The 17,916-nt window shown below is 44.3% G+C and overlaps 1 protein-coding gene across 2 annotated transcripts in view; it reads left to right on the top strand.

The window, feature by feature from the left end:
• The first annotated feature begins 6,335 nt into the window (after nt 1-6,335).
• The window catches only part of ST3GAL1 (ST3 beta-galactoside alpha-2,3-sialyltransferase 1), a 78,173-nt gene continuing 66,592 nt past the window's right edge, over nt 6,336-17,916 (top strand). For both annotated transcript variants that reach the window (XM_041407593.1, XM_041407592.1), the window contains exon 1: nt 6,336-6,521. The gene's annotated coding sequence lies outside the window, so the exon portion shown is untranslated. The remainder of the gene's footprint in view (nt 6,522-17,916) is intronic.

The following is a 17,916-nucleotide window of genomic DNA, read 5'->3' as shown; positions in this document are numbered from 1 at the left end:
AAATACACATAGCTGCCTCTCTTTGCCATGTAGTTACTTACCTTTATCCTCATTTTAGCTGCTTATGACATTTCTTCCTTGTGCAGTAAAATATTTATGGTCAATTGCTTTTGTATTATTTTATTCTTCCTTTATCCTGACAGAGGTAGAATCATAAAATCATTAAGGTTGGAAAAGACCTCTGGGATCATCAAGTCCAACCTTTGACTCTGCCCACTAAGCCATATCATGAAGTGCCATATTAACTTGTTGCTTGAACACTTTCAAAGATGGTGATTCCACCCCTACTTGTGTTATGGTTTTTTTTCTATTTTCATATCCCATCAGTGCCTTTTAAAATTTTTTGTGTTTATTATTCCTCTCAGGCTTTGTACTGTCCTTATAGCAAAACTTGCATTTATCCAAGAGTACAAAAGAGAAGAAGTATTTCATAGCACAGAGAGGTTTTTATGTGTTTGTGGGAGCTCCAGATTTGCTGAATATTTCTGCAAAATCCGGCTTTTGGTGTTTACTGTGTGTTTTTACGTGCTGCAGTACTGAAAGGTTTCTCTGACTTTCACAGACGTTTATTGAGAGCAGATTGTACCAAATCACAATCTTTACCCATAGCCAATGCTCCCATATACAGCACTAATGAGTCCTAGCAGGTGAAAACACGTCTCTGTGTGATAGTTTGGCTTCACAAGAAATTTTCCTCTGATGCCTCAGCTGTCTCTGATGTGGGCCTGCACCCTGGTCCTGCAAAGCAGAGGCTGACACCACTGACTGTGTGTCAGTGCCACTGAGCTCTTGCAACTCCTCACCATTTAAATTCCAAGAGCAAGGAGGGATGTTGTTTATTGTTTCTCTTCTCTTTGCTCTTAATGCACCTCAGTGCCAGAGCCTGGCTGTGTGAAGCGTGGAGGCTGAGGATGTCATTTAAAAGCCTGCTTTAAGCCTGCACTCTTACCACTTGCTTTTAGAAGACTCTGGAACAAGGAAGTCTGTGATATCTCTCAGAAGTGTAGGGCATGGTTTGCAAAAAAAAACCAAAAAAACCCCAAAAAAACAAAAACAAAAACAAAAACAAAAAAAACCCCAAAACAAAACAAAACAAAAAAAAACAAAACAAATAATAATAATAATAAAAAAAAAAAAAAAAAAAAAAAAACAAAAAAAAACAGTGAGAAGACCAAGCCAGACATGACAAAGCTGTGTGTCACTATGACAAAGTCTACAACCACCAAATGGCCTTATCAAGTTTGTTAGCACGGTGTATCAAGTGTTACTCTTGCAAGTTATACCAAATAAGGGCAGTGACTCTTACACATTTGAATACAGAACATGATGAACCTCTTCAGTGGAGGTTAGGTAGGTGTACATATATCAACTGTCATATATACATAGACCATCTGTCTCTTCTGCCAGTCAGAACAAATAAATTGTGCACAGTCCATCTGTGGTCAATCTTCTTAGATTCATATCTATAAAGTTCAGAAGTATTTAATCTCTTTCATGTCTAGTCATACTGATCAATTTGTGTGTTTTGTTTGGTGTAAAATAAACACAAATCCTTAGCTAATATAAATATATAGATTACCAGTAAATCACTTTTAAAGGGAACCACCTGTGCGGAGCTTGGTCCTGACCTGGGGGCATAACCAGCAAGGTCAGTAATAACTCCTGCTCTGTTCACGGGGACAGGAACTATCCAGTGGCATTTTGGCCAGTGCAAAGAACAGTCCCATTCAACAGAATGAGTGGGAGAAGCTGGGGATGGGGCCACATTCCTGGATCCTCTCCTCTTTCCTCCCACTGGGAGCACACTGCAGTGGTAGCACTGAGAACATCTTTTAGAGCAAGCCAACCATTTTTGAACGACAATTTATTTACATAGGCATGGAGAAATAGCTTCTTGGCAACGGTGTACATGCCAAATGCTGATTTTCTATTTTAACTTCTAGACACAATGGCAATTGGCTTGTTTGAAAGATGATGGATTATGAACTGAAGGGAGAGCTAATGAGGGGGGAGCACACATGAGCCCAAACCTGCACTTCCCCAGTGCAGTGCCTCATTTACAGCTTGGTGAAACACTTGAAATTGGGTTTGGGCCCAAGAAGCTTTTGAAATAACCAAACCAATTTATTTCTAGCTACAAATATGGAGTAACTTTAAAATAAAAATGAAAAGCTGGACAATCCAGGAAAACAAGGAAGAGTGTGGGAACCAGTCAATAAGGTTGAAACCCAGGCTGCCTTTGAGCATCTGCAGGGTAGATGTCTCCTCCCTTTCTTGTTGCAAGCAGTCAGAAAGGGACAAGAAATGAAATCCATAAAAGGTTGTTATTCACTAGCAAGTAGCTTTGCCTATTAAAACTGTCAGAATTATTCAGATGGCGTTCCTAGCACAATATTTAGGGACTTAACAGGAGATTGGCAAAAAAATACTCCAGCTATCTTTCAAAAAATAACCCAAAGATAACGTGTTTCATGGCTCCTTCTCCAGCACCACCTAGGTCCATCCCTTTTGGAGCCTTAGAGCAAACAAATCACAGCTCCTCTACCTCTGTCTTGGGATGAGGCTCCTTAAAATGGCAGATCCATAGTTCTCCCCACATGGGGTTTAGCAGTGTGTGTAAGAAGAAAAAAGTTCTGCAATTGCTTCATTTCTCCTCTTTTCTGATTAGTGTTGGTGATAATGGTTTCCTTGTTATGGCTTGCAGTCTCCAGCACGCTGCTGTGTTGAAGCATAGGAGGGCTCAAATCTAACTCTTAAATAAAAAAGGTTTTGGTTCCAGCACAGCATGTTTGTAAAATATCTACTGACAAGTCAAAAAGTGTTCCACATGGCCTGTAAAACATATGTTAAAAATTATGCATCATAGACCAGCTTTAAATTATTCATTTTTAATTCCTTCAGCCTTGAAGGGCCTTTAAACATTGACTACTGAGAAACAATTCTGCCACTGAGGGAACAGATATAAAATAAAAAACTGACTACTTAAAAATATAGAGAAAAATGCTTTACCTAGGCACAGTTTCTGAATTTAAAAATATGAATAAAGGTCTGGATCCCCACTTAGTAAAAGCTGATATAGCTCCTTTGAAGTCTGCATAACTATCCCCCATCAGCAGAGAAAGCCCTGGCCCAGACTTTAGAATAGATATATTTTCTCTACATAAGATGACAAGCAAGATTTGCATGGTTAGTTGAAAATATTCCATATTCACTGAGCTGTTGAGGAAATACTGTCTGTGAAACAAATCCTGGATTCTTTCCCAAAACCATCTAAATGACACTTTCTAGTGAAATGCTACAGCATGAGGGGATCAGATCCAGCACGCTGGGCTGGACCCTGCTGTAATTTTGATGGCATTATCAGAGAGCACTTGTTACCTCCACACTCCTTGAGGTGCATCAGGGAAGTTGAGAGCATCTGAAGGAATTAAGTGAGTGTAACACTGATATAAAAAGGAGAAATAGGCTCCACAGTTGCTGTTTCAGGTGGATTTTGTCTTGTTCTCTTCTCTTGGCTCAGCCAGGTGCTGGCAGAGACCTGAGGATCTTCTCCATGCTCTGCACCACACGACACCCCTGTCACTGTGTCATGCCTCCCTGAGGCATCACTGGGGCAAACACACTCCTCTTCTGCCTTGCTTTACAGAAAGGAGCCTTTTTGAGAAACCAAGCCACTGCAGAGCTCTCTTCCATATCTCCTCCTTGCAACTTGTGACCAAGGTTGGTGTGGCTGGAGGGGTGCACCATATCCTATCTCTTGTGTGCTCCAGAGAAATGGTGCAGAGATGGGACTGAAAACACAGGGAAAAAAATCTATCACTCCCTTTCTTCAGTCACAGAATACTAGAATAGTTTGGGTTGGAAGGGAACTCAAAGATCATCTCATCTCAACCCCCCTGCCATGGTCAGGGACATCTCCCACTATCTCAGGTTGCTCAAAACCTCATCCAGCCCAGCCTTGAACAGTGCCAGAGATGGGGCATCCACAGCTTCTCTGGGCAACCTGTGCCAGTGTCAGCTTGATTAACTATTAATAATTAGGACATTCTTGGCTGCTGGGTTAAGCTTTCCTTGATCAAACCTAGTAAAACTTTGTATGTCATATGATGATAAATCAGCTGTTTTACTAGATTTATTCTTTTTTTTTTTTTTTAACTCATGGACAGACCAGGTGTGGTACAACAGGTAGTGAAATGCAGACTGCTCAGACTCTTCTTTCTCATCACTTTCTCACTCCCTCCCTCCCTACAGAAGTGCTTGGCAGAAATCCCCAAACCTGATGCACAACCCTATTACTGGTGAGCTGTTCCCCAGAGATTCTTTTTCGTAAACAGTCCCAGTCACTCACTATTATTGTGAAGCAAATGAAGCACCAAATTCAACCAATTTGCCTGAAAGTAGGAGAGTGTCAAGGCAAAAAGGTAACAGTGACACTAACAGACGATCAAATTGGAGCTCCTCATCCCACCTCCAGCAAAGTGTCAAGCAGCTCCTGGGAAAAAGCACTGAACAGCTATTTAATAGACTGTTTCCACCACACAGTAATTCCTTGTATTGATACTTTCATCATAAAAGAAGACTAATGTGCTTTTTTTTTTTTTTTTTTTTTTTTTAAATGCTCATTACTGTAGATTAAATCCATTCCAAACTCTGTTTATGAAGGATATAACACTGTGCTGCTCTTCGGGATCCAGAGGCAGGATTTAGTGATGGGGTGAGTCCCCTGAAGGGCTTGTTTGGGCTTATGCCCCCTAAGCAGAGAGCTCAGGCTGTCGCAGGTGCTCTGACCCACATGCAAATGTCTGCACAGCGCGGTACATGATGTGACACCGGTGTAAATCCACACGCAAGCTTTTACTAACATAACTCTATGGAAACAAGCTCAGTGGTGATTGATGAATTATAGCTCCTACATAGCACGTTACAGTTTCCACTGGAAGTACCTGGTGCTGGATTTAAGAGCCCAACAATGTGGGCAGTTTCAGTAACTAGATTAATCACCTGTAAACTCGTCTGCTTCACAAAGGGAGTTGTGCACCAGCTGTCCAGTGTTACAGAACATGTTTTTCAGAGCTCAGGAATGCATTCTCCCCTCTGATATGTGCTGTGCATGTTCACTGTGCATATTTGCCTGCCTACGGAAGGGTGGAGGAGAGATCAGGGATCATTTGCTTCTTTGGAGGTGCTATAATCCCCCCACTTCTAGTCATGGCCCCAGTCTTTACACACCAACACTAAAAAAGCCAGCATTATGTTGTTAAATAGTTTTAGCAGGCACTTTATCTCTTCAATGTATCTGCCTGGGGAATTCTTTAATGATGCTGCTTTCTTTTTAATTCTACAGTTTTTTTTATAGTCAACTTAAAAATGTCTGATGCTGGACAGAAAGAAGAGGGCTGAAGTACCTCTCCTGTAAAAATAGGCTAAGGGTGGGGGTTGTTCAGCCCAGACAAGAGAAGTCACAGGGGAGACCTTATAGCACCTTGCAGTATCTACAGGGGCTGCAAGAAAGCTGGAAATGTTTGTTTGTTTGTTTGTTTTCCCAAGGGAATGTAGTGATAGGACAAGGGGGAATGGCTTTAAAATGAAAGACAGTAGATTAAATTAGATATTTGGAAGACATTCTTTCCTGTGACGTGGTGAGACACAGGACCAGGTTGCCCAGACCAGTTGCAGATGACCCATCCATCAAAGTGTTCAAGCCCAGGCTGGATGGAGCTCTGAGCAACCTGGTCTAATACAAGGTGTCCTGTCCATGGCAGGGGGGTCGAAACCAGATTATCTTTATAAGTCCCTTCCAACATAAACCATTCCATGACTCTGTGAATATCGATTATGCGCTATTTTTATTAGCGATGCCACATAGATTTTCTGCCCTGAGAAGCACCGAATTTCTTTCCACTTTCACTGCTGCGATCACCTTTGGGATCCACGCAGCCCAATTTCAGACACAACAGTTTGGCGAACACAGACATTCCTGGGAGGTGACTCTCTAGGGAGGACCCGACGAGAGCCGGATTTCATCCCGAGGGCGCTGGGAGTGAGTCCGGGTTCGCATCGCACCTCTCCACTGCACAGCGGCCGGGGGGAGGCGACGGGAGCGGAATGGGGGTGAGATGGGGGTGAGATGGGGGCAGTGACGGGGGGTGGTGTTTGGGGAGTGAGATGGGGTTGATGGGGGTTGAAAGGGGGGTGATGACGGGGGGATGCTGAGGGGAGGGGATGAGGGGGTGGTGGTGGGGGGCCCGCCCCTCCCGGCCCGGCCCCGAGGAGGAGCCGGCGGGGCCCGCGCCGTCCACGTGGCCGAGGGCGCGCTATATGAGCGGGCAGGAAGCGCCGGGGAGGGAGCGAGGGGAGGGACGGGGCGCCCGGAGCAGCTCGGCGGGTAGGGCCGGCACACAGACGGACAGGCACACAGACAGCCAGACACACAGACAGCACGGCGGCAGCCACAGCAGCGACCGTCCGTCCGTCCCCCCGGCCATGGGGCTCGGCCGCCCGCCGGTCCCCCGCACCCCGCCGTGAGTACCGCGGGACGCCGTCCCTCTCTCCCTGCCTTCCTCCCCGCTTACCTGCAAATCCCCCGCTCCCCGCTGCTGCAGAAGGCGCGGTGGGAGCCTCCCAGCCTCCTCACTCGGCTGTTGAGTTGTTGGGGTTTTTGAAAAATTATTTCTGTGATTTAGAAGCAGGGGCGGCCGCGGCACTGCTCGCAGCATCCCCCGGCACTCCGGAGCGGGGAGGCTTCTCCCCATCCAGCTGGGATTTCCCCACTGGAGGGAGGCAGAGGGGAGGCGGCGGGTGCCGGGGTGGGCTCCGGAGGAAGGGGCCACCTTCGGGCGATGCTCGGGGGGCGACAGTGCCGGGGAACCCCCCTCCAGCTGCCCCACAGGGACCGGTCCTGCCCAGCGCCGCCCCGGGCGGGAGCAGCCCGGCGCAGACCTTCACCCTGGCTGGTTCGTGTTATTGCTGTCTCCCCTGGGTAGGCTGTGTGCCGAAGGAGTAAAGCCGGTGTTACTCCGTTAGAGGGCAAAAAGCAGACTAGCTGTCTTAGGTATCCGCTCGCACATTCCTTCTTGCAGAATTAATTTCTAGAGGAGCATAAATAACTACTCCTCGAGGTCGGCCGTTTGTTTTTATTGTACTTGGTATATTTATCCTAGTAACAAACATCTGTCCCAGGTCCTTAGTGTGATTGTGTGTAGCCTTGGCACAAATGAAAACAAGCCAGTTAAAAAAAAAAAAAAAGCCTGGATGTATATTTACTCATTTGAGGCACACAAGATTTTTCAACTCTTTGTAACATTTAGGCTTGTATGTATCCAATATACTGAAATAACTCTTTCATGCAATTTTAAGTCTGAATTATATATTTGTCTGCTGGGCACATATGTTGAAGGAAAAACCTCCCTAATTATGGATCTTTCAGAGAGATTGGAAGGGTGACAAAGCCCTTGTAATCTTTTGGGTCAATTTTCATAAGCTCCAAAAGCTCTCTTTGAAAAGGAAATTAAATTTCAGTGTACAAAAGGGACAGGAGATTCAAGGATATAAAAAAAGAGTCTTATTCTACTTTGATCTTGTCCTCAGGAGTTCATTTACTTTAGTGCTCTTCAGTGACACGAGTTAAAATGAAGAGTTGCCTTTAACTGGAGTCTTCCTGCCTCTTGGCATTTCGGGAGGTACTCAATTAGCAGCACGCTTCTCCCGTGTATTATTTACACAGCTTCGGCTGGAGGGGCTCTGTGTGAAGCATCTGCTTGGAAACACTTGGCTTGTTACACCCACAGCATCCTGTGCCACCCATGCCAGCCAGCACCTTCCACAAGACAGTCTGTTCAGCCCTTCTCAATTCTTGTGTCCCAGAGCAGAGCTGGCAGTGCTCTGCCCGCTGTGCCCAATGTCTCGACAGAGCTGCTCTGGTGTCAGAAGTTGGGGGTGGCCCTGGGCTCCCTTTCCTGCTTTCAGCAGAGGCAGGATGTTATCTGCAGGGCACGGCTGTGCTTAAGGTCCTTTCTGGACTTATCTGGGAACCTGAGTTTCTAATCTGCTCGAGCACATGTCCAGGGGGGTGAAGGAGGGAATGACTGGATGTGAATAAAAAGAATGAATGTGTTTATTAGTTAATAGTGTGTGTTTTCTTGATTATCCTGGAAACAACAAAGCCCCGGCACAGGTCTGTGGTGAACTTGGTGTTCTGTTCCTCTGCTAATTTCTCAATTCATTTACTCTGTTTTGGTGTTGCTATAGAGTAACATTTCTGTGTCAGGAGGTTTAAGTGTCCCATGCCTCAACAAAGTCCCAGTCTATGATTCTGCCAAACTAGCTTTGAAGTTACCACGAAGTTTTTAAACTACAGCTCTGCTAATACACAGTTCTTTTACCTTTCTGCTTAGTAGTGTGTAGAAGCATTATCTCTGAAAGTGCAAAAGAAGAGAGAAATTGTGTTACTTAGTATTTTGGCTCACTCTTTTGGTGCACAATCTGATTCTGCAGGGGAGACAGTGAGTTGCCCTGTTTGTATGAATTTGTTACACATCTTGGCCAGAAAGAAACTTGAGACCTTCTATACAGTTTTTCTTTCAAACTTGATTATACTGCTAATGGTAATGGCCTCTCAATTGAGGAAGGTCGCTTTTCAAACGAAACATCATTTTATGTAAGTTTTGGTACGTGCTTATCAATTTTCTTTTTTTGTTTATGTAAAACTAGGAGCAGCTTGAGAGGAAATTAAGGTCATGCAGATGGCAGTTCCCTCTTCTTGGTTATAAAAATATCTTTTATGTCAAGTGAGTTGCAAATGCTGCCATTAAATGATAGTAGAAATAAATTTTTACTTGGAACATCTTTTGCACCTATTTTCAAAAGCGTAGTGAAGCAGAAACCTGCTTTTAAAAAGCAAAGGAGAGAGAGCAAACTCAGCTCCACAGCATATTTCAAGTACTGTTAATCCCACCACCTGGTGGAGCTTTTCATGGCTCTGGCTGAGGGAACTCTGAAAAGGATGCATTTTTTGTCTTGTTTCAACACTGTTACATGTAATTTCTTCAACTTTTTTATTTTTCATACCAGACCTAATTTTCTGTTGTTCTGTATCTTTTGTACTTTGCAGAAGGCAGCATAGGACTATTGGTGTCTCATCTGAAGCAGCAGATAGATGAACTGGTGAAGTAGGGGGTAAAGTTTTCACCTACAAGTACTTCTTCAGTGAAAGAATTATTTTTAATAACCAGCCCCTCTGCCAAGATACTCTGGTGGAACCTTTCAGTGCAAGCCCAGTTAGCTTTGTACTAATAATTTTTATATTTTTATATAAATATTACTATAAAATAGTTTTATTTACTATAAAATATTTGCTAAACAGCCTGTGTTCAATCCGGCTTGCAAGGAGCAGAGAGGCAGATATATTTTCAACTGATTTGAGATTCCTGATACACGTTTTTAAAACATGGGAATGAGTTCCAGGAATTAAGGTGAAGTATGGCAGAGATACTTCACCCCCTCTGCTGCAGTCTTGCCTGACTGCATCAAAGCCTGCCTGTTATGTTTATGGTGTGCCTTCTAACTGATAAATGAAAATCAAATCACAGGTATGCAAGCTGAAAGTCAACTCTGGGGTTATCTGTCAGCTCACAATTCTGAGGAATTGCTTACAACAGGGAGAAAGCTCCTTGACCCATACAGACATTTCCTGTGCAAGACATGCAGCCTTGCAGGCAAAATGCTCTTGTAAATGTTTGTATTGCTCTTTTTGCCACAGTGCCTGTGGCAGCAGCCAACAGACGGTGGAGGCCATGGCAAGCCTAGGGATGTGACAACTCCCACCTGCCTCCGGTCCTGGCAGGAATGGTGTGCCTGGTGCCACTGGTGGGATGGACAGCTGCCTTTGCAGCCCATCCAGAGCCTGTCTGCATCCTTCTCTGGGCTAGCTTGGGATTCACTGTCCAGTAGGTATCTGCTCTGTATCACCCAGCATGTCTGCTCCAGGGAGCTGGGAATCTCCTACCAGACTTCAGGGACCTTGGCTTCTCAGCTGTAGTCTCTGAGTGATGTTTGATCTGCCCTGGAATATCTTTCCTTGTCTTCTGACACCTGGTGTTGTATTTGAGACTTCAGGAGGGTGGGTTTGATGTCCAAGGTATCTTCAGTGGCACCTGAAATGTGTTTGGCAACTGAACTGACCCTGTGGGAGCTGTGTGTGTTGTTTGGGCATAAACTTCTAACTTATGAAATAGATAACGTTATCAACGTAAGTGGTCTCTGTTCAGGATGTATGTCTGTTAGTTGTTCAGAGTTGTCACTTCTTGTGACCCATCTTGTCCTGATAACTGCTCTGGGCTGACCTGGCACTAATAAACAGCAGCCACAGAGGAACTGCTGTCACCCTTCTGGTCACTTTTCCCACTCTTACCCAGCCTTCTCTTCCCACTGGTGCCAAGTGTCCCATGCTCGGGTTTGTGAGTAGCAGTCGCTTTGTGAAAAATGTCCTACAAAACTTTGAAAAGCTCTTTTAAGTCACAGCCCTCTCAAGCTGTGAAATATCTGTGGAATGTGGAAAATGGGGGGCCTTGACAGACAGGAAGCTCTTTTTAAAAGAAATTCCCCCACAGTATTGGTAGAAGCTTGCTCTGAAGCATGAGTTAAGATTAGGAATGTCATCAATTGTAAAGACTGTAGTAATTGTTAAAATGCAATTCTGGGGGAAAGGAGGGTGGAAAGCAATTGTTTCCTGGCTTTGTTTCACTTTGAACTGCCTGTGATTAAGTTGCTTCATCTGGACTGACGTGCACGTCCTTCCTTGGGGAGAGGAAGATTTGTGCCCTGTGTATGAGATGGCCAAACCTTTGAGCAGAGAGGAGTTGTGGTATTTCAGGAAACCTGTTAACCTCATCAAGCCACATCTGTTTCTCTGGGCCAGTCCCACAGCTATTTCTGCCAAGCAATTGCAAGGTATCCTGGAATGCAAAAGAGACACAACGTAAGTGGTTGAAACCCGCACCTGGTGACAAATGCTTGAAGTGTAGCTGTCTTTCTCTGAGGACATCATCTCAATAGAACTTTCTTGGGTTTTTTGTAGTAACTTTTCCATCTCTTTGGAAGTCCTTTGTCCCAGCAGGTTTTCAATGCAAGCTCAGCACTCTGTAGCTTTCCATCCCAAAATATTTGACGGGAGGACAAGGAAGAGTGAGGAACAGGTTAGAGCCCACAGGGTTCAAGCACAACATTTCCCACCTTGCTGGTGCCTGACAGAGGACTGCTGCTGGCATGGAGGTGACCACACATATTCCTGGTATCCCCAAAAGTCCTGCAGTGGACTCCTTAGCCATCCTTTTGGAAGATTGTTCTGCAGAGTAAAAACTGGCACAGTGGCACTGAGTTATTAAGTCTGGTGCAATTTTAAAATGTCTCTGGACTATATAATTACTACTGACATTTTTCCAGGAGCCTTGGAGTTCTGGATTTTTTTTTATTGTTGTGTAAACCAATACAAAACAAAGGTTTTCCCTTTTAAAGGACACTGCATTATTTCTAGAGGCTGGATCTTCAATCAAGGACTTAATCTTACTTATCTGAAATACTTTGTGTGCTGACACATCACAGTGCTGTACCAGCTCAAAAAAGAAATCTAATTCTATCAAATCTGCCAGCTCAGTTAATATGACCCTGCCAGGGAAGCATAAGGCATCACCTCCAGTTCTTTTCGGAAGGCATCAGATTCCCACTGCCAGCTCAAATTCAAAGCACAGTGCATGTGGCCAGGTTTGGATTTTTTAAAAAAATTTCTAAGGTACTTCTTGCATCCTGGCATGCAAAACCACAGAACAAATTGGAAGATGTCACCTGAATATTTGGGTGGAAACATAGCAGTTTGAGACAGTCCTTTGGGATTAGTCCTGAAGCAGAGATCTGTGTTATTCCATCCTGAGACTTCTACAAACTCCTGTGTAAAGTGCATGGTGTACCTACAACCTGAATCAGAGCTGATCTGACAGTTTTTCTCTTTTTGACACTCTAGAGTGCATCCAAAGCTGTCAGGACACCCATGCCAGTATGTTTAATTCCTTTAGCCTGATGGGATATGGTGATGCCTTCTACAGAACCTGCAGCCTGCATTACTGCAAGACTTTGCCTGTAGATGCTGTTGCTCTGTGCATCTAATCTTTCTTTTACTAGAGCTTCACTTAAATCAGTTTGTGCAAATTACAGATTTTTTTGGCGACAACACTGAGAAAAATACTCACTTACGTTGAATTGAAGCAATTTTTATTAATGCAAAGTCAGATCAAAATAATCATGGTTTTGGCAAGTGATGCGTTGTTGCTTTTAGATTTACTTTGTCTTAATTCCAGGTCCATTTCAAACCTCTCAGGTAGTCAGAATCACTCATTTTGAAAGAACCAAGTTTGCCTTCAGAGATGTCAGAATGATTCCTCTGAATTTGATGTGACCTGCATTGTCACAGTTTGTCAGCCAATGGCAATACTGGTGTTATAGCTGAATCTGGGGTTTTGTTTCTTTTCTCTCTGAAACTATTTTTGTAGTGAAGTTATTATTCTTTGGAAGTATTACCCTGTTTTTCTCTTCAGGGACAATTCTATATATTTTAAGTAAGAAAAGGATCTCTCCTGTTCCTCAAGTCTAGTGCTTATTAGAAGAATTAGAACTCTTCCTTCTTGATCTCTCTTCTCTTTTCAGCTCCTGTATCCTCTGCTTTCCCTCTTCAGTTAAAATCTGCCTTTATTGAGAAGCATTGACTTTATGATCAGGTCTCCTGTGGCTTCACTCTGCCTGCTAAAACAGATCTGCTGCTCTTCTCAAGCAGCTGGCTTGATTCTAGCCTAAAAATTTAACCTGGGAAGTTAAAATGAACTTCTGCTTGCCCACTATCAAATGTTCAGCTTCATCCTTCAGACTCTAATACTGAGGGCTGCCTAATACCTCCAGGGCATCAAGCAGTAGCACTGGTGAGAACACAGAGCAGGTAGAAGCTAAATTTGCAGGCAGGACATTGATGCATGCCCAGCAGCTGAGAATGCCACAGCCACTGGAACTGTGTGAGTTATCATGGAATCATAGAACATCCTTGGTTGGAAGGGACCCACAGGGATCATTGAAGTGGCCCTGTGCAGGGCATCCCAAGAATCCCACCTGTGCCTGAGAGTGTTGTCCACATGCTTCTTGAGCTCTGGCCGGCTTGGTGTTGCAATTGCTGCCCTGGGGAGTGCCCAGCCACCCTCTGGGGGGAGAAGCTTTCCTGGTATCCAACCTAACCCTCCCCTGATGCAGCTTCAGGCCATTCCCTGGAGTGCTGTCACTGATCACCTGAGAGAAGAGATCAGTGCCAGCCCCTCCTCTTCCCCTCCTGAGGAAGCTGTAATTGCAATGAGGTCTCCTCAAGGCTGAGCAAACCAAGGGACCTCAGCTGCTCCTCATGGCCACCGCTCAAGGCCCTTCACTGTCTTCACAGCTCTCCTTTGGACTCTTCCTAATATTTTGCTATCTTTCTTGTGTTATGTTGCTATTGTGATGCTATGATGAAGTTCTCTCTTGTGCTCTGGAGACTGCTGTAATGGCAACACAAAAATACAAGGGAAAACTGCATTACCCTTTGTAAAATATTAGGAGTTAAACAGACCCTTGCAAAAACTTCTCTTGCTTAGGAAGGTAATATTGAAATGTAAACTGGCTCTTACAAAATATCATATGGAAACCAAAATTGTGTTTTCTGGTTCTAAGAGGAAGAAAGCAATTTGGGAGTGTGGTGTGAGGATGCTTTATAAGTTTGGTAAAAGGCAGCTCTCTTCTCTTGGGCTGCTGGAAATGCCTATGGTGGTGTGGCTTGCTGGTGTAAGTGGGGACTCTGCAGTGGATTCATGGAGAAAATCTGGGCAGGGCACACATCTGTGGGGTCAGGATATGGCTTTGCTTCAAGATTGTAGCTGTAGGCAAAAAGATGTCAGCTCCATCAAGGTTATTCTGATGTCTGCCATGTGGTGATGTGAAGTGCCCATGGAAGTACCAAGTGTGTGTGAGATACTGAGAGCTTCTTCAGAGCTTCAGGAGAGTTTTTTCTAGTTTCATCTTAATTTCTCTCCTTCCTGAGTAGGTACTGAAATGTTCTTTACTCCTGCTCTTCAGGATTTTTTTCCTGTCATGCTTTAACCCCCCAGACAGCAGCTAAACTCCGCACAGCCCCTCTCCCACATTCCCTGCAGTGGGAGAGAACTGGAAGGGTAAAAGTGAAAAACTTAATCTCACAGGTTGAGACTAATTTAATATGTAAAATTTAAGTTGTACATGGCCAGCAAAGCAAACTGAGGAGTTCATTCATCACTTCCATGGGCATGCAGTTGTTCAGCCATCCCCAGGGAAGCAGGGCTCCATCCCACATAGTGATGAATGGGAAGATAAATTCCATCACTCTGAACGTGCCTCCCTTTCTTCTTCTGCTCCCATCTTCATCTGACTGATGAAGTGCTGATCATGATGCTGTATGCTATGGCCTTGGGTTACCTGGGGCCAGCTGTCCTGGCTGTGTCCTCTTTCAGCTCCTTGTGCACCCCCAGGCTCCTCGCTGGTGGGGTGAGGTGAGGAGCAGAAAAGACCTTGGCTTTGTGTAAGCTCTGCCCAGCAATAATGAAAACATGACTGTGTTATCAACAGTGCACCCAGCACAAATCTAAAACACAGCCCCATACCAGCTACTGTGAAGAAAATTAACTATCCCAGTCAAAACCAACAGAGTCCTTCTTTGGCACATTCTTCTCTCATCCATTCTTTTTTCACAAATTCTCCTTTCTTGAAGAAAACAGACTGTTCCTGCAGCTTCCACCAACCCCCTTCCTCCCCCAGGCTTTGTTCTCTGTGTAGCAGGATCAGAGTGAACCAAGACAGCAAGAGAGCCAGGACACTTAAACTTTGCATCTGAGGACAAGTGTGTGGTGTGGTGTGGTAGGACACACTTGTGGCTGAGAACTTGGACTGAAGGCCTGCCCCCTCTCAGCTCCCTGCTCCAGACTTTCTGGCTGCAAAGAACAGTATTTCAGTTTCCTGGAGGTTCAGTTCAGCCTGTAAAGTGGTTGGAGATTCCAGTAAAGATGTAAACACTACGCTTTTGACCAACAGCTTGATTTTTGAACTACAAAAGTAATGGGAAATCTACCACATGGAGAAAAGAGCTTTATTGAAGCGATTCACTCTTTGCACCACTCATTGAGTGGTGCTGTCATCAAAGATGTGCAAAAAACACAGCTGATGCAATATAAATCATCTGCATTTCTGTTTTGTTTACTACAATGAGGTTATCACCATAGTGCTACACGGATTGTGCAGTTTGGTGCTCTATACATGTGGCTCTTCATGAACTGCTTTTGCTTGCCTGGATCCTGAGACTTGACAGGGGAACATAGTGTCATGGACTCACTGTGGCTGTCACAGAAGATTTTCTGTTGAAAAGTATGTAAAAATAGATATGCAAAAGTAAAAACTGTTTCAGACCCAGAGTTACAGAGAAAAAGCCTGTATTGTGGTGGCAGGATGTGTGAAATAGCAGCAGCTTCAAAACTTTGTTATAAAACTACAAGGATGCTGGAGCACAGCTGTCCTGAATCCTGCTGTTAAATCCGTATCTCTCCAGTTCAAAGACAAGGCTGTTGTGTGGGACAGTGTTTTAAATGTTGTGTACAAGTTCATGTAGATGATGCCAGTGGCTCTTCCCTCATGCCACAGCATTGTTAAGACCCTTGTATGCCCATTGCAGAAGGCCACCAGATTTATCAGGAAAAATTTGACATAATGCTCACAATTCAGACAGTTAATTACACTGACAAAAGTTGTGTGTTAATGCCCAGGTAGGACATTGACTTGTCTTTCTCCAAAAGTTCTGTAACTGTTGTGTAAAATGCCCAATCCTTCAACCAGAAATTACTTCAAGCAACTACATTGTGAGGCCAAAGAGCAGAGGAGCAGGAGATGAAACTGGCTGTTGAAAAATACAAGGTTATTGAAAAACAAACAATAATTGCAGAAGTGGCTGAAACACTTGAAAGTAGCAGTGAAATAGAGGCATTTAGGGTAAGCTGCTTCTCCCCAAGGCCAAGGTCTCCTGTTGATACTGAGCTGAGTATTGGCAGAGGATGTTGCTATGGAATTCCAATTAATTTTGGAATGTTTTTAATAAAGGAAAATGATGGAGGTCTGTATAGAAAAGAATCAATAGGTTGGAATTACCAATCAAACTCCTTTGGAAGGGGATGTCTCTGTTTCAGAGAGCACCAGAAGAGGCTGCTTGTTTCTTCCTCTGTTGCCACCTGACCTGCTGTAGGAGAGTGGCTCATTTGCTGAGCTTTGTTTCTGCTGTCTTAGGAGGATACATGCTTTTCCTTTGCCTATAAGTTGTCTGGATGAAGATTTTTATCATAGAATCAATTAGGTTGGAAAATATGTTTAAGATCATCAAGTCCAGCCATCCAGCTAGCACCAACATCATGTGCACCATTAAACCATGTCCTCAAGTGCCACATCCACAAGTTTTTTGAACAGTTGGTGGGATGGTGACTCCACCACTCCTCTGGGCAGCCAGTTCCAATGCTTTACAACCCATTTCATTAAAAAAAAAAAGTCCCAATGTTAAATTTAACCTGATGCGACTTAAGGCCATTTCCTCTTATCTTGTCACTTTTTACTTGGGAGAAGAGACCGACCTCCACCTGCCTACAACCTCCGTTTGGGTGGTTGTAGAGAGAGGGAAGGTCTCCCCCCAGCCTCCTTTTCTCCTGGTTAAACACCCCTATCTCCCTCAACTGGTCCTCATAGGACTTGTATTCCAGCCACTTCACCAGCTATATAAAGCTAAAATTCTACCAGATTAAGACAAGAGTACTCAGTGTGGCTGCTGTCTGTACTGTTCCTTGGAAAAAAAAGCTTCCCGCACTCGAGTGACAGTAGCCCTTTATCCCCTTGGCTTAAAATACCCAAGTCCTTTCTGTGTTGACTGTCATCACACTAATTGAGAAACAATCCTAAGAAATTTGCCCCATTTTCAAGTTATTATCTTGGAAAAAGGACAGTTGTCTTGTGGGAACAAGCTGGACCAAGAGTTATGTCTTAGTGCCGCAGAAAGCAGTCCTTAGATCCTCCTCAGGCAAGCTGTCAGAGACACACCCAACTTTTTTTGTGTGTGCTTGTGAATTTTTAAAGAAGCATTGCTCAAAATGTCTTTTTTTCTGACTTATCTTACCCCATGCAAACTTAGAAGTCCTCTGTATTTTATGTAATAAACCCACCAGGCACAGCTCCGTTTTGGAAAACAGCTTTTCATTAAGGTGTAACTCTCCCCTGCCTTGCTCTCAGAGGCACTAACCTCACATTTGGCATGTCTCTGAATTTGGAAAATAGTATTATGAGTCTGGCTGCTGTCTGCCAGTACAATTTTTACACCTTTACTGTCTTGCTTGGAAATTTAGTGGCTCTGATATGCAGAAGGTATCAGTGAGGAGCTTCTCATGGAACAGACTGGAGTTGGAACAAGACCCCAAGGCAACTTGATGCACTTGCTGTGGGAGTTTCAGGCTTGCTTGGCAGAGGGGCGCATCCTGAGGGTGGGATCACCAGGGTGGCATCTAACCCTTCCCAGTCCTGGAAGAGACCAGCTGGCTTTACAAGGATGAAACTTGGTGCCATTGGGACTGGTGCCACCTGCTGTGGCACCTGCTGACACCCTGCTCTCTTAAACACTGGCATGTGGCCCACTGCTACCTGTGCCCAGGGGTTAAGGGGAAAACTGAGATTTGCTTGTTTTGAAAAATATCTTTCACAGGCCTTCATCTCTACAAAGGGAACCCATCTAAATTTGCCTTTGTTACTTTTGTATCTGATTAGACTTCGGTTTACAACTCTAGTTCTTGGAGCTGGAAATTC

The sequence above is a fragment of the Onychostruthus taczanowskii genome, unplaced genomic scaffold (genome assembly GCF_017590055.1).
Source record: "Onychostruthus taczanowskii isolate IOZ18803 unplaced genomic scaffold, ASM1759005v1 scaffold27, whole genome shotgun sequence".
NCBI lineage: Eukaryota > Metazoa > Chordata > Aves > Passeriformes > Passeridae > Onychostruthus > Onychostruthus taczanowskii.
The sequence above is the reverse complement of the archived record's forward strand: the minus strand, read 5'-3'. Positions and strand labels throughout refer to the sequence as shown.